The 15163-nt window shown below is 42.8% G+C and overlaps 1 protein-coding gene across 1 annotated transcript in view; it reads right to left on the bottom strand.

The window, feature by feature from the left end:
* LOC109467327 overlaps positions 1 to 13586 on the bottom strand; it is a 40197-nt gene extending 26611 nt beyond the window's left edge. The window contains exon 1 of the mRNA XM_019765272.1: positions 13244 to 13586. The gene's annotated coding sequence lies outside the window, so the exon portion shown is untranslated. The remainder of the gene's footprint in view (positions 1 to 13243) is intronic.
* Positions 13587 to 15163: the final 1577 nt, after the last annotated feature.

The raw sequence follows: 15163 nt of genomic DNA on the forward strand, positions 1-15163 counted from the left end.
GACACAAATATCGTGCTAGGCCCAGACTTAAAAGTCAACGTGTGGATCTGATTCAGTAGCCTGGGTACCAGACTTTTTCCATGGCCAACATGCCCCAAGAAAATTATACCATAGCCCCTCTCACACCGCACAAAATCCCTCGTTTCCGTCTGAGAAATTGTCGCAAACTTTCCCGGATATTTTAGGTTTCCGGTAGATCCTGATCCTGGAACGCTCGCTATATGAAGTCTGGGCCTAGCGTGTTGTGGTATAATTTTCTTGGGTACATGTTGGCCCTGGAGCCGACGAACTGCCTAGCTTGTAGGCCCTGGAAACAGTCTGGTACCCAGGCTACCCTCTACCATTGGAATCCCTCAGATCGATAGTACAGAAAAATGAGAAATAGACAGATGGTAGAGTGTAGCCTGGGTACCAGACTGTTGCAGGGGCCTACACAGACCAGTTCCTCTGCTTCTTAGGGCCAACATGCACGCTGGATAAGTTGGTCATCGTGTGCTATATGTGTCTGGCATCCAGGCTAAACAGAGGCTGATCAAAAGTCTAGTCAAGGCTTGTCAATGAGTCAATGAGAAGCCTTCAGCAGAGACCCTGGTACCCAGGCTAACCTCTACCATTGGAGTCCCTAAGATTGGATAGAAAAATGAGAAAAAGACAGTATCTGACGTATCACTTTTCACAGACCAATAAATCATGGCCATCCTAACTACATTAGCGTGTCTATATAACGTCATTGATGATGCCCTAATGACCCGACCACAGACCACAGCGTTCCAGTCTATTTAACTCCGGGAGGACCGTGCCTTCTGTTGACATCCAGCCTGTCTTTTGTTACCCACATAAATACCGAGCATTCCTGGGGACTAATTTCGATTTTCGTAGGAGACTGCAACAAGTGGTGGTGCAGAAACTTTAGAAGGACCTGAGGGGGGGGGGGATTGGCGGGCCAGCTACTCTCTTCTTGCAGCTAAAAGCTGAATTGTGAGGAGCTTGGTGGGGCCGAATAGCAAGGGTCTGAAGCGGCTGCCATTCGGCACTAACTCAACTGACCTCAATACGACCCTAAGTGCGGAAATAGGACTGTAAGGTTTGAACCAATCACACTGGGCCATGGAAAGGACCCCTCTTACTCTTTTCGATACGTATGGTCATGGTGGGTTCTTTAGTGCTCAAGGTGTGGCTCTGAGTCTCCAAAATTACGGAACTACATTTACTCCGAGGGACGTCCCTAACCGAAGCAAGGTGCTCATTTCCACTCGAAGAAAGTCGCATTTAGTGCTTTTCCCAAGGGCACAACGTCGTGGCACGTTCGGGATTCGAACCTAAACACTCTAAACCATTACGCCACACTTACCAGGTGTCTAACTAGTATCTGAGCCCTCCCTATAATATTTGTGAAGCAGCCCTCGCTCTCTTCATATCATTTTCATTATCAGACAATCTGACGTGCTGAAATGTTGACCTGCCAAGTTTTAGTGGCTGGTTCTACTCTGTGAGACCCCAGAGCGTTACAGAGGCTCTAAGGTTGAATTTTAACGAACCTCGGGAGACCACAAGTTGTTGCCAGGGAACCGCTATGGGGCAAACATTAAAAATGGAGTCTTGATGTTATAGAAACTAAATTTAATAGGATGCCACAAAGATCAGCAAGTTCAGGGGTGATTGAAATCCTTATCTATAACAAAAAAAACAGTACTGTTCATGTGCCCAGTACTTCTGAAAAACGTCTTGTTTAAGGTCGTATTCGCGTATGCAAGGATGACATCCCGTGTACAGTTTCAAAATGTTGTGTCTCAAAGAATATCGTTCTGCGACAGGAAAAAATTCTGATGCAATGTTGACCAAACATCCAAAGTTGTCTTGTCTTTTACACCCACAGAATCAGTTTTTATGTTCCTTGGTGCCCTTACCTTCTTTTCCCTTCGTACTGGTCACTTGTTTTGTAACAAATACATGTGCAGCTGCTGATAATTTTCTATTGGGCTATATAATAAACAGTATGAAAGAAGAGGAAGACGAAGAAAAGGGTAAAAGAAGCAGTACCAATTATATGCAATCTTATAATATTACTGGGAAAGGTGTATATTTTCACGGAATCGTCATTCCGCAACCATTTCATTGTATAGTTTTGAATCCTTTGTAAATAATTTTAAAGCCACAGAAGAAAGCATCGCACGAAAACAAAACAATATGATCAGTCATTACAAAAAATGGGGGGGATGTAGCAAATATATCGACTGGGTAGAATGTTTTTATGTGATTCAGTGTGTGTGTACTCTTATGCTATATCGTTTGTCTGTTTGTACGCTCTTTTGTTATGTTGAATAAAGATTTGTTAAAAAAAGAACTTGCTTTCTCCCCCCTCTCAGTCGCGTGCAGCCAGCTGGTGGAAAGCAAATAAATCAGACGGTTGAAATAAGAGAAATTGGGTGAATCTCTGTGGGGAGGGGGGCGATTCTCGGTGGGGAGGGGGCGACATACGGAACCATTACAACCAGGAATGTAAAGGTCATCAAAGGTCACGATCACCGTCATGTCAAGAGTTAATACGACCACAGGACGTAGAGTGGTTTTCTGGTCTACTGCATTTTATCAGTAGTTTTAACGACGTAAATGATCGAATCAAAGAGTGCCTTGTGTATAAGGACCTGCGTTGGTTATTTTGCGGTAGTGTTGCGATATGTCAGTTAACATCATAAGACCTATAAAAATGTAATTTCCAGTTTCCTGACCCTATCAAAAACCCAACGACCTTTTGGTTTTTTTATCGAACGCTCAGATATAAGGCCATAAAATTTTCGATGTGACATCTGAAGTTCAAACCCTCTGAATTTTCTTTAGTAAATCGCGTGAAATATCAAGTTGTCTGCAAAAAGGATGGCAAGGATGCCACCATTGAAGCAGTATTGGTGAAAAGGCCAAGGTTAATTGATAGACCAAATAACAGCTGGGAGTGACGACTTGTCTTATGCCAACCGGCTTCGGCTCTTGACTAATGATGAGGACTACTTGGACTAACGAGAGATCTACATGGAAGCTGGCTGGGAGGGGGGCGGCTAAACTTTGAATTTATGTCTCTTCAAAACCAGTTTGTTGTTACGACTAATCTCTAAATAAATAAAAAAAAATTAGCATCAAGACAGTACGATTGTAGAACTGGTCGAAACATCATTTATGTGTAACAGTGTAAGACCAAATATTCATGATCATTATCTTGTTTGAAGGTGGTTGTCTCTGCCGCTTATTTTCTGGTATTTTGACATTCTGAATTTAATAATTGTCTAATTCTGTGTCTTTCGTCCAATTTGTCAACAGAAAACCACAATCGTTTCAGATGGTGAGACAACCATACAGTGCTAGCGAACGAAACGTAGCAGATACTATGTGGATATCAGGACGACTCTGACCTCTATACGGAGGTCATGACCTTGTGACCTTACTACCGCCTGATACCCACTTAATGCTTCGTTATACCACCCACGATAGTTTATGTTTTTCATGTAAAGGGAGAAGTGGGACGAGGGGCATCCAAACGACTGGGACCTTGACCAGTCTTATCATATATCAGGGTAATGAGGAAGAAGAAGCATCGCCAGATCATTGACTCTTTAAACAAACTAGGTCATGAAGGCTGAACTTGATTCCCAGCTCAAAACATCCAGAATTTCCGCAAAGGAAATACGATTACAACTAGAAAGCTAACATTTGCAAAGAAAATACACAATGTTTACCGTCGCATAATCTTCTCTGTTAATTCTTACTCAAACAAATTCACATATATGGTCAGACATGAGTCTCAATCCCTCCTGCTATAAAATTGCAACATGATGTAACCCAAAACTCGTTGTCATGGTGATAGACTGTCTGGCCCAGGTCATTGAGGAAACTGAACAAAAATAATAGGTTTTCTTCGGTAAACATAATAAAACTTGCTTTTTGGAAACAATAGAATGGGTCAAAGGATACATCTTTGAACTTGGATGGCCATAAAATAACACACACGAGTAGCATCCTGCGGAGTGATACACGTGGGTCCAATCATGGTAAAACTACTGACTGATGACTCAGACGTCACGGTGGAGTTATGTGCCTAACCCCGCAGAGAGACTGAGAAAGGCCATTCCTGTTAGTTTGCCAAATCCGATCATTGTGATGTTTACTTCAAATGTCTTTGCAATTTCTACGCTAAAGATTTTAACGATTCATCCAGTGACGTACATGTATAAACTTGACTGAAGAATGGGGTGACCAATCAGAGGTGCCGTATTGGCCTGCACTACATGTAAGCCTTGCTTGATCTGCAGCTGTTAACATGTTAGGATGTCTGTGGTTGGTCTGCTTATATTTTCTTATCAAAACTGCAATGACTGACGTAAAGGTCACTCGTAGTTTTTGCACATGTGGAGTTGTTTGAACGGAATATTTTCCACCTGTCCTATATTGACAGCCAGACTGATAGATAGAAATGACAGTATTAGGGCTTCCTAACATATGGGATGTATGGGAATTATGCCAGAAAAAAGATCAGGTCAAAAGTCATCTACCTGAGAATTAGACCATGGAAACACAAATTCGCAGAGTACTTCAACCTCTTAAGTGTTTATTTATTCTAAAACTAGAAAATTTCATACGGCAGAAACTATCGTGAATATGACTCTAAGATACAGAAGTGACCTCTGACCTCGCAAGACCACATCCCAAACATTGCTGAAAGTCTGTTCTGTTTTTCAACAAAATTCAAAGACTAAAACCGTTATCTATAACATCCAGTTAAAGGAAAAAAACGGCTTTACATTTGGGAGGGCCTGCAAAGGGGGGGGGGTAGTGATTACGAATTACGCAAAATTTCGCCGCCTATTACGAATTACGTTAAAGTCTCAGAGCTGATTACGACTTTACGATTTGCGGCTAATGTCCAATTACGAATTACGTTGATTTTTGCGGAGGCTGCCTACGAATTACGAAGTCTAAAACGGCCTGATTACGCCTTACGAAAAAGGGCTTGCAGGCCCTCATTTGGGTTCAGACTAAACTGAGCCCACTGCGCTTGCGTGGATTACTGGTCTTTGACCAGAGCCTAAAAGGAAAGCCCAGAAAAGAACAAGAAACAGCCATGCCTTCAAATATCAGAGTTATCAACCAAGAATTGAGGTATTCAAAAACTCGTATTTCCCCAGAACTATCGTAGACTGGAACTCGTTGCCACCAAGCACAGTTGGGGCATCATCACTAGAAAGCTTTAAACAACTCTTGCAATCAAATGTGCAAAGATTGGGTGTAACAAGTCGTTCGGTGTGATATAGCTAGCTGCCGCCGCTCCGCGTGCCTGCGAAGCTGGTGTGTTACGCCAAAGGGGGGTTACACCGGCTATATCGATACAGATACAGTAAAATAATCCTGTGGGCACCCTTGGATTTTATGGGGAACTCACACAAAGCGCCTTCTTTGTGAAGAAGAAGCAGGCCGATCTTGTTATCGTGGATGCGAAGCTTTGAAAGGTCACGGCGCCTTCTAAATTGTTTTCAGCTTTAGAAACCTTAATGGTTAGAAGTCTGAAAAACACGTTCTATTTATAGACAGCAAAGCGGTTTCACAAAAAGCTCCAAACCCGGTGTATAGTGGGCGGTCGCATTGACAGTATTCTGAACTAACTGGAATACTATAGTACTATATACTGTATTACTATAAAAAAATCTATTACAAGCTACTTAGTTTGCAAGAAAACAGATTGCTATCGTCTTTCTAGCTTTGACCAAGCAAGTAGTAATCATCCGCCTTCTTCCGTGTACTAATACTAGTACAGTACGGTGCTCATACTAGTGCTACTAGTATTAGTACCGTACTACTAATGGTGTGCTACTAAACCTGTACTACTATTACTTACAAGTACAGTACTGTACTACTTGTACTGTACTACTTTACTACATGCAAATACTACTGACAAAGAAAATCGTAAACCGTAACGTTTATGACGTATTCTGTTCATGATTACGAACAAATCCACAACATTCACTGCAACCATGGCCTCCCTTGTGGAGATGATGAAGAAAGAGAAAGATTGACTTGACAACAAACTGACCAATCAGCTAAGGCTATCGAGCGTGACTAATCGCAACAGCGACACCGTGAGGTAACCATGTTGGTCTAACGTCTAACCAGGGACAGCTGACCTCCCGAAATTCCAATTTACCGCTAACCTGCCCAACGAGCTCGGGTCAAAGGACATCAAACACACTAAAGAACACCATCTATCAGAAGGACGTATTTTACATGTCAAGTGCTGATCTTTCTTCTTTTTTGGCTAAAGAAAGTTCTTAGAAAAAAGTGTTCGTAGCCAAAACGATAGGTTAACTCTTTGAAATAGCAAAAAAGACAGGTTAGTACTTGAGGTTCATATCATTTTGCTACAACAAAGGCTGAAATGTACCGTTACAGTGTAGTAAAGTGGACCTTTAGTCAAAATGACACCAACGTGAAATAGGGAATGAGTGACACTGTCAAGATGTCACACCATTCAAGTTAATTAGGATTGTACAATGTACTTAATACCGCTCATCAAAGCGGTCGTCTCTAGACCCTCAATCCATTGCTCTTCAAATCATCAGCGTCCCAGACCAGGCTCCATGACCACTATTTGGACGTTAGTGAACATCACAGGGCTCATTGAATTCGTCTTCAGTGTTTCTGTGTTCTTTCGTTACTAGTCGACTGACTGAAGGGATGACGTATGGTATGCTACAGCAGCCAATCAAAACCCCGTTACGCAACCGAAACAATTGCAGCAACCTTGATGAGTAACTGATACTCTACAAACAGAGGTTTAGGTAGAGGTTTATTTTTGCCGTTTTATCGTGGGCTCTCTTTTTATGATGGTACCTTTTTTTTTACACTAGTGGCAAATGTTGGGTGGCAAATTTTCACTGCCTGGCCTGGCAAATGAATACTGCTTGGCCAAATTGATACTGTCTTTCCGCAATTGCATGATGCAGGTACCAAAAGATCTGTTGGATCCAGACATCAAGTATGCATTTTGCGACACTACGTAGACCCGAATCCTTACGCCCAAGGATGCACGTGCAGCTGAACCTGTCTGAAGTTGAACAGCTGCCTGCCGACCACATACACGGGATGTACTGGGGCTTTAGAGTTTTTGTGGGTGAAATAAAGTCGTCCAGAAGATTTACGATGGTGCCGTGTTGCTGCTGAGATGACCAGACGCGGCTAACTACGATGGCGTAAGCAGCGGTGGGACACAGGAGGAGACGGCCTCAGCTGACGGTCACTCGACGCGGTTTTCTTTCAGAAGCGGTCCGAGCAAAGAGAATGCTTTCGACACGGTCTTCACAATTCCACAGGGTGCGAGGAAAGAAAACCCTATTCACGATCCAACCCACCACTGTGTGTGCACATATCGCCATTTACATCCCAACTCATGAAAACAACAACGTTTTGTGCCCTTCTCTTTACTCGTGTTTTGCAACAGCACCGACAAAAATGCACAAATAACGAATAATGGCGTAAATTCACCGAACATGTGCACACAGGACTACCTAAAAGATAGAGCCCTAATTCCCTACAAGTAAAAAGCCACAGAACACCTAGCCTGGGTGCCAGACACAGGGCTTAAAGTTTCTGCACACTGGATAACATTGAGCCTACTGTGCTGTGGGTCAGCTGGCACTAGGCTACAGAACGCCTGAAACTATAGCAGCCGACCCGTGCAGGATAGAAGTGTGTGTGTGGGGGGGGTATTGTGGTGTACAGAGACCACAGTACTTTCCTGTTCACAAAAGCTGCGGCTTCACTTGATTTACGCAGAGTACTACAGGCCATGAGTTTGAACAACTCAAGTAGAGCACACTGATCTTTGACCGACTGACTCTTTGCGTGCCCACAAATTATAGATCGGCTAACTGTTCTTTAGTGCAGTAAGGCGTATAATTACCTTCTTTGTGAGAATTCGAAGATACTGCGATAAGAGTTCGTCGGAAGGTGCAAATTTTCTGAATTTCGGCTGAACTATGTTGACAATTCGTTTCCTAGTCATTGATAGTGAGTGTGATTAATATAGTAACTCCTGAATTATCAGTCAATTGAAGTTCAAACAGGGCACCATTGGCAGTTTAACAACAAAAAAAAGAAAATGGGCCTATATTTTTTCAAAGGACGTCTGTTGAACATTTATGAAAGACTACACTGCAATAGACTCTGAAGATCTCATACTAGTATATCAGAGGAAGATCACACAGAGATGCTAGTTGATTACAATTGAACACCAAACTGACCAGCATGTTAAACTAGAGCCTAAGTAATTATGACACTAAGAAGTTGAAGTTCATCTGGTGCCATCGAGGTCTTTCTCATAACCTGGAACATCGCCCAAAGTATGACAGAAGACAGAAAGTAGATACATGTAGCCTGTCCGTGAACCTCGCCCTCAAAAACACCCTCTCATGGTTCCATCAACACAAAACCGTGCCGATCTTGTTTATCCCCGGCTCTGGGTAGGTCTGATGGATGGTCGTTTACAACAGACGACGGGAGAGGTTGTGTTATGAAGTACAAGGTAAAACAGGTTTCAGTAGGGGTGGGGAGGGGGGCGGACCTAGCTGACTGACGGTTGTCTTTGAACTTTGCTTTGTGGAAAGAGTATAAAGAAGATATTCGTATAAAGGAGCTATTAGCATCAAGAGCCATTAGCTATCACAAACAAGAAATGTAACATTTGCAAGGCAAATTCGCATATGGTCTGCTCTGTTAATTCTTACTCAAACACATTCATATATATGGTCTGATGACAGGAGTCTAAATCCCCCCTGCTATGAAATTGCAACATGATGTAACCCAACATCTGTTACCATGGCAACAGACACAACATTGGTTCAGGTCTGAGGTCACTGGAGAAGAAGAAGAAGTAATTGAGCAAAAACAATATGTTTCCCTTCGGTAAACATAACAGGCTATCGTTAAAAAAAATTAACAACAACCAACGGATGCAGCAAGCAATGATTTATAAAGATGTAGCACTGTAACGTTAACCTGTATGGCAAAGCACTTTCGGAATTTCAAATTCAATTGTGTCTGTCTTTCCTTCGTGGACAAAGTACACTTGGCCAGAAAGATCGACATTGACGTGTGAGTCATAGCTGACTCATAGCTGGTGCACGTGATGCCGATGTTGAAATCTGGTTACAATTTGGACTACAGTGGGCATGATAGACTCCAGAATAGTAGCTGGAGTAAGAGGGTCAAGGCTAGGTCAAACTGTCTGGGAAGATCAGAACTGGGCTTAGGAAGAGAAGATCTTTAGATGACAGGGAAATCTACAGAACTAAAGAGAATACTTTACCAAGTAACAGGCTAACAAGCTACATAATTCGAATGCAGTAATGCTGTTATTTTCATAAAAACACCTTTTTATCAGCGCATGCGCTGTGTAATGCAACAGGTGCATCTTGGGACATTGGCGGTTAGAAAAAGACAAAAGCAAGTCAGGAATTCGTCAACAACCATTCGTACTTGTCAGAAAATCTTATTTAAGTACATGTATTCACGAGCTGGATTTAAACCTTGCATCCCGCCATAGAACTTGAAGATAACCCCAACCCTTCTTATCTAAGACAAACTAATTGGAAACAGCACAAGCATGGACATTCTAAATTTCAAAGACTACAGTGTGGAAAACTAGGGCCCGGGTCCAAACAAGGGTAGACGCAATAAAAAAAGTTTGGACCGATTAATTTTCATGGTTATTTTTCAAGTAGAGAACATACAGGAAGCTACAACCCCATGATGTAATTTGAAGCTATCGTTAACCTAATTTACTTTTTTTTACATTCACATCACCGGGCCATACCGTCTATTTGGACAAAGTTAGAATACTGGACACTGAACAGGACTACTTTTTAAGAGGCATTAAAGAGGCTCTATATATCAGAGCACTCTAGCCTTCACGAGACGGTAGACGATATAAACTCCCTGGCACTTTTGATCAATTGCTCACGTCGCGTATCAGTAAAGTCTCGTGTGGTCACGTGTCTGTAACAGTAACTCTCGCGAGATTTTGAAGTGATTGATCGTTAATTATCCTGATGAAGGCGACAGTGGTCGCTGAAAATTTGATCTCTATGTAATCTTTTGTTGGAATAAAGTTCATCGTTTAACTATGATTACTACCAACAAAGATGAACTTTCATGACACTTTAACCTTATTTACTTTTATCGGTGTCAAAAGGTTCTCTTGGAAAGAGAACTAACGCATTTGGCCGACTGTCACAGTCAACTTTCAAAAAATAAATTGGAAGTTTTTTTTTTGTAAGGAAGGTTTTCAAAAGATGACTTTGATAGATTAAAGGCTTCCCTGACACAAAATTAACCACAAAATTACAGATGACCTTATCTATAGATCGTTTCCTATCTTGGGTTTCGTGTCTTTGAAGTTTGATTGAGGACATAAAAGGGACGAAATGTCGGAAGGAAGGCCCAGGGAAGATGACGACATCGTATTAAAAGTTTCCTTATTTGTGGGGTCGGAAGGGTCGTCTAGACAGAAAGGGTCGGAAAGAACAGACTAATTTTAGAACAGGATTCCTATAAATATGGGGCAGACTGACTGAAGCGAAAAATCTTTTCTCTGGCTGCATACAATATCTTAGTGGGTAGCTTTAGAGTCTTGGATTTGGGAGGTCGCGGGTACAAACCCCGGCCGGGTCATACCTGACTTCAATGGAATTGGCTGCTTTTCATACTGAGCACTTTATATCACAGAGAGAGACACAGACAAACACACTACTACCAACTTGGACTCTCCCTGTTGTAGTGCTTGTACAACTAGTGCTGTTTGGAAGTTATACTATAGAAATGTAGCCATATACAGCTCTTTGTTCTGTACATATTGACGACATTAATGAACTTGAAGAAACTTAATGCGTTCTGGATGATCCATTGAAACGTTTGACATTTTTCACAGTCTCAAGCATGCCACTAAGTAGGTCAGATATCCAAACCATTAAACATATAGCTAATCACACAATGGAAAAAAAAACTTGAGCAGTTAGCAAATTCTTTCAGATTCTACAATCGGTTTAGCGTAACCAAGCGTCCAGCTGAGAATAGAAATTATCGGATTTCCTGGATTTGCTCCTCGTCTACGCAGATTAGTAAACAATGGAGAGATCAAGAGCTAGATTAGGACCCCCTGGCAAGCATGCACCAAGCAGCACCATATGATTTACAATACACGGTGGGGAAGGTATTTGTGCTGATTAGCAAATCTGTCAATTTTGCAAAGTCAGAGTATATAGCCTGGGTACCAAACCTATTTTAGCTGCCGAGTCTCTCCCGTTCTCTCCTTCGTCCAAAGGATGGAAGAGAATCGAAAGCAAAAATAGGATCTCTTGTCACGTAATTATCACATCAAGTCACGTGACAAGAGAAAAGACGACATCTTAACAGGGTTGAACAAGAGACTCAAAAGCTCCCCAGAGTACCTGAACTTCCGTTGTGTGTTTTGGTATAAATATTTTGTCAAAAATAGGATTGATAACCAGGATATCAAAGAGGACCCTAGTTACGAAACAGACTCGGCAGCGCATCTAAAAAAGGTTTGGCAACCAGGCTATCTATCAAGTCATGATGACTCTAGCCTGGGTGCCAGAGTGAGACCCATGCACGGCACAGAGCACACAGGATAACTTTGAGCCTAGTGTGCCGTGGGTCCGGCACCCAGGCTATGACGACTCATGCTGCTTTGTATTATTAAGGACACACTTTGTACTTAACAATACAAACCGTGGGTCCCTTACAGATAAGGGTCGGACTTACTTAGACTATCTCACTTTAGCTGGCGTAAAAAAAGATACCAGTACAAAAAAGAAAGCCCATCTATCTATGTATCTATCTATCTATGTATCTATTAATTCTCTATTGGTGCAGAGTGACGACAGAAAACGAGGCATATGGCAGAAATGCCAGAATATGGCAGAAATGCCAGAATCTTCCCCACCAACATCTGCTTGGAGAGTTATGCCTAAAACCTCCCGTCCCTCTCCCCCATCTGTTTCCGTGCATATTTGTGTAGAGGAGGGGCAGCGGTGGTCTGACCTCCGTCTCACACGGCACTGCCCATCAAATCTCCAAACCAAACAACCACCTTTTCCTAATCTCAGATGTTTGTAAACTGAAGACCCGGGCGTCACATCTGATGTCAGATATTGGAAACGGAGTGTACTAAAGAGGGCCTGCATGCCCTTTTTCGTAAGGCGTAATAAGGCCTTTTTAGACTTCGTAATTCGTACGCAGCCTCCGCAAAAATCAACGTAATTCGTAATTGGCGGCGAAAATTTCGCGTAATTCGTAATCCCCCCCCCCCATGCAGGCCCTCACTAAATAGCGTACAAAATTACCCCCCCCCCTCCACTTATTGCGTGCGATATCGTATGGCTTGGAACCATATGCCATCCAAGGCATTTAAAAAATCAAAAGTGTTTCAAGCCGCTAAAAGTGCTGTACTGTACAGTATGTTATCAAGATGTGGACTTTAAAGTAGAATTAAAACAGCTTCTTACATCTGTGTCTGGTAATTATTCATAAAATAACGTTTCACAACAAAACAAGGCGAGGAAATATAAGAACGGCAACCAAATGGAAGAAAGCAAGGAAGAAAGATAACCCAAGGAGCTCCATTTGAAGCTCATTGGATAACCCGAGCACATCCAACTATTTCTGCTAACCCCGGAGGGACCCGAAATCAGGAACTAATTATCTAGCGGGCTCTGACGGGCTCCTATCCCGTAACCGGTTATAACCAGGGAACAGTACGGCTCGCCAATACTTCATACCCCGCCTAGAGGGTTGGGGCGGGGGGTTCATTTTCTCTTACTCTCTAGGGACAAATGTCCACACAACTCACGTGAAAAATTAACAAAGACGACTTAGACAGGACTCTGAAATGGACAAAAACGGTCTTTTAGGGAGCGATCAAAATAAACAAAGGCAAAGGAGACAGTTGAAGCTATTATGAAGTGGTTTTGTCACCGGAACTCTGAGAGGTTTAGAACCTCCCAGCGGGCGCCATGGCTGAGAAAGTCGAAATTCGACGCACTTCTCCATCCCTCTACACAGCTGGGTAAAATCCGTGCGTCGCTCTATCGGAGAAGAAAGTATCAAAAAGCTGACGATATGCCAGGCAATAAGGAGGTTGAGGGGCACAAACTGGACTAATTCCAACGACAGCGGGCCAACTTACCTCCCTCGGACGGCCATCCCAGCAACCAAGCCAATCCTCGCGTGTCCTTCAAGTGTCCTTGTGGCGGTGCAACATGGCGGTCTAGGTTGGCATGTTCAGTAAGGGGTGGCTTTCATTATAGATCCTGGCCGCACTGTACCCGCTCTCTGCCCCAATCTACAGTCTATGACCCCAGGTTGTTCGTCCTCAGTCACAACTGTCTATATGTTGGGCCAACGAAAATCAGTACGCTGTTTTCCAGCAAATCCAAATCACTTCTTGAAAAATTAGCCACAGATATGCTCAAAAGTTGCTACACCAAGTCGGTGGTCTGGCTCCTAAGATTGTACCCAACAGATGTGCGTATTGTTTCTTGCCTCTGTGTCAGTAAAAACAAACTATTTGACCCTGCGGTAAGCTGGGTGGTAATAGTGCTTCTCTGCTTTGTGCGAGCCCGGGTTCTTTTCCTGTCTTCGTGCCATCTGTTCTTGATTGGGAGGACGACAGAAGGTCTTATCAGGGAACGACTCAAATTCGTTCAGGACTCTCCATCAGGGAATAGATATCTGTTTGTTTCATGTAGATAGGGCCATTATGTGGGGAGCGTCCATTATATTCAAGGGAAACAAGTGGTTGCAAAGTGAATACAAGAAATGGCTATAGATGCAACAAGGTTCCCTGAAACACTATAATACATACAACAGATCACAATATACTAATGGTTTGGTGGCCTTCTAGGAATGAAAGTGTGAGGAATACGTGAAAGACTTCAATACATTCCAAACGTTTGGCAATAGAGATAGCTACTCTGCAGAAAGTCTTCCGTGTCACTCCCGCATTTGTTTGATGGCAAATTTGATGGTTGTGACGTAACAGCGTCCTCTTGCGGTTATCTTTAGTACAACACAAAGACGGTGATGGTACGTTTAGTCCTTCCAACGGAATATTGATGATAATTTCAATGGGAAACCACGAGAAGTTGTGTTCCGATTATGATTCGTTGTATCGTAGATATCATATCACAGTTATATTTGACGTCCAAGTATTTAAGAGGGTCTGCATGGGGGGGGGGGTCCTGACAACGGTTAACGGTAAATTCAGCAGGGCCGATAACGCTTAACGGTATTAGGACGGTCGGCAACGCTTAACGGTAAATTGACAGGCTTTTTTTCGAGCTGCACTTGATTTGGTATCTCGCTTTGTGAGAAAAGGTGATCACTGACAAAATTACGTACACCTTACATGTAATGAGGCACGCATTAAAGGTATGTGTTCCCTGTGTTTCCCACCTGCCCTGGTCCCCGAGTGCGTCCACAAATAAAGGGGAGTCCGAGTCGACGTCGGCCAGGGCTCTACCCAGCTGAGGGGGTCTGGGGGATGCTCCCCCGAAAAATTTAGGATTTTTAAGCCTTCAAAAACGCAATTTCCCACATTTCCCACATCATGGTGTTGAGAGTGTTTGTCGGTCCTTCTGATGTTTTCATATTTTTACTCAAGATTTTTGTTTTCCGGTAATTGAGCCGAAGAGACCGAGTGCAGAAGCGCGAGTCGAGCGCCAAAGGCGCGAGCAATGTAGGGGGTCCGGGGGCATTCTCCCCCGGGAAATTTTGTATTTTTAAACCTTCAATGACGCATTTTCCTGCACCTTGAAAGGCAAAATTAGGCGTAACGAAGAATTATTCATTAACGCTTAACGCTGAATTTAGGATGTCAAATAACGTTTTACGTTGAATTAAAACGACCAATAACGCTTCACGATGAATATACCGATAACGCTTAACGTTGAATTAGAGCGGGCCGGCAACGATTAACGGTAAATTAAAATAGCCCATAACGGTTAACGAAAAAGGGCATGCAGGCCCTCATTTAAGGATCCCTCCATTCTGTGAATGCCATGACTTAGTAGATGGTGTATGTTGTGGTGGAAATTCACAAAGTTCT

Source organism: Branchiostoma belcheri, unplaced genomic scaffold, assembly GCF_001625305.1.
Source record: "Branchiostoma belcheri isolate BF01 breed outbred unplaced genomic scaffold, Haploidv18h27 scaffold18, whole genome shotgun sequence".
Taxonomy (NCBI): domain Eukaryota; kingdom Metazoa; phylum Chordata; class Leptocardii; order Amphioxiformes; family Branchiostomatidae; genus Branchiostoma; species Branchiostoma belcheri.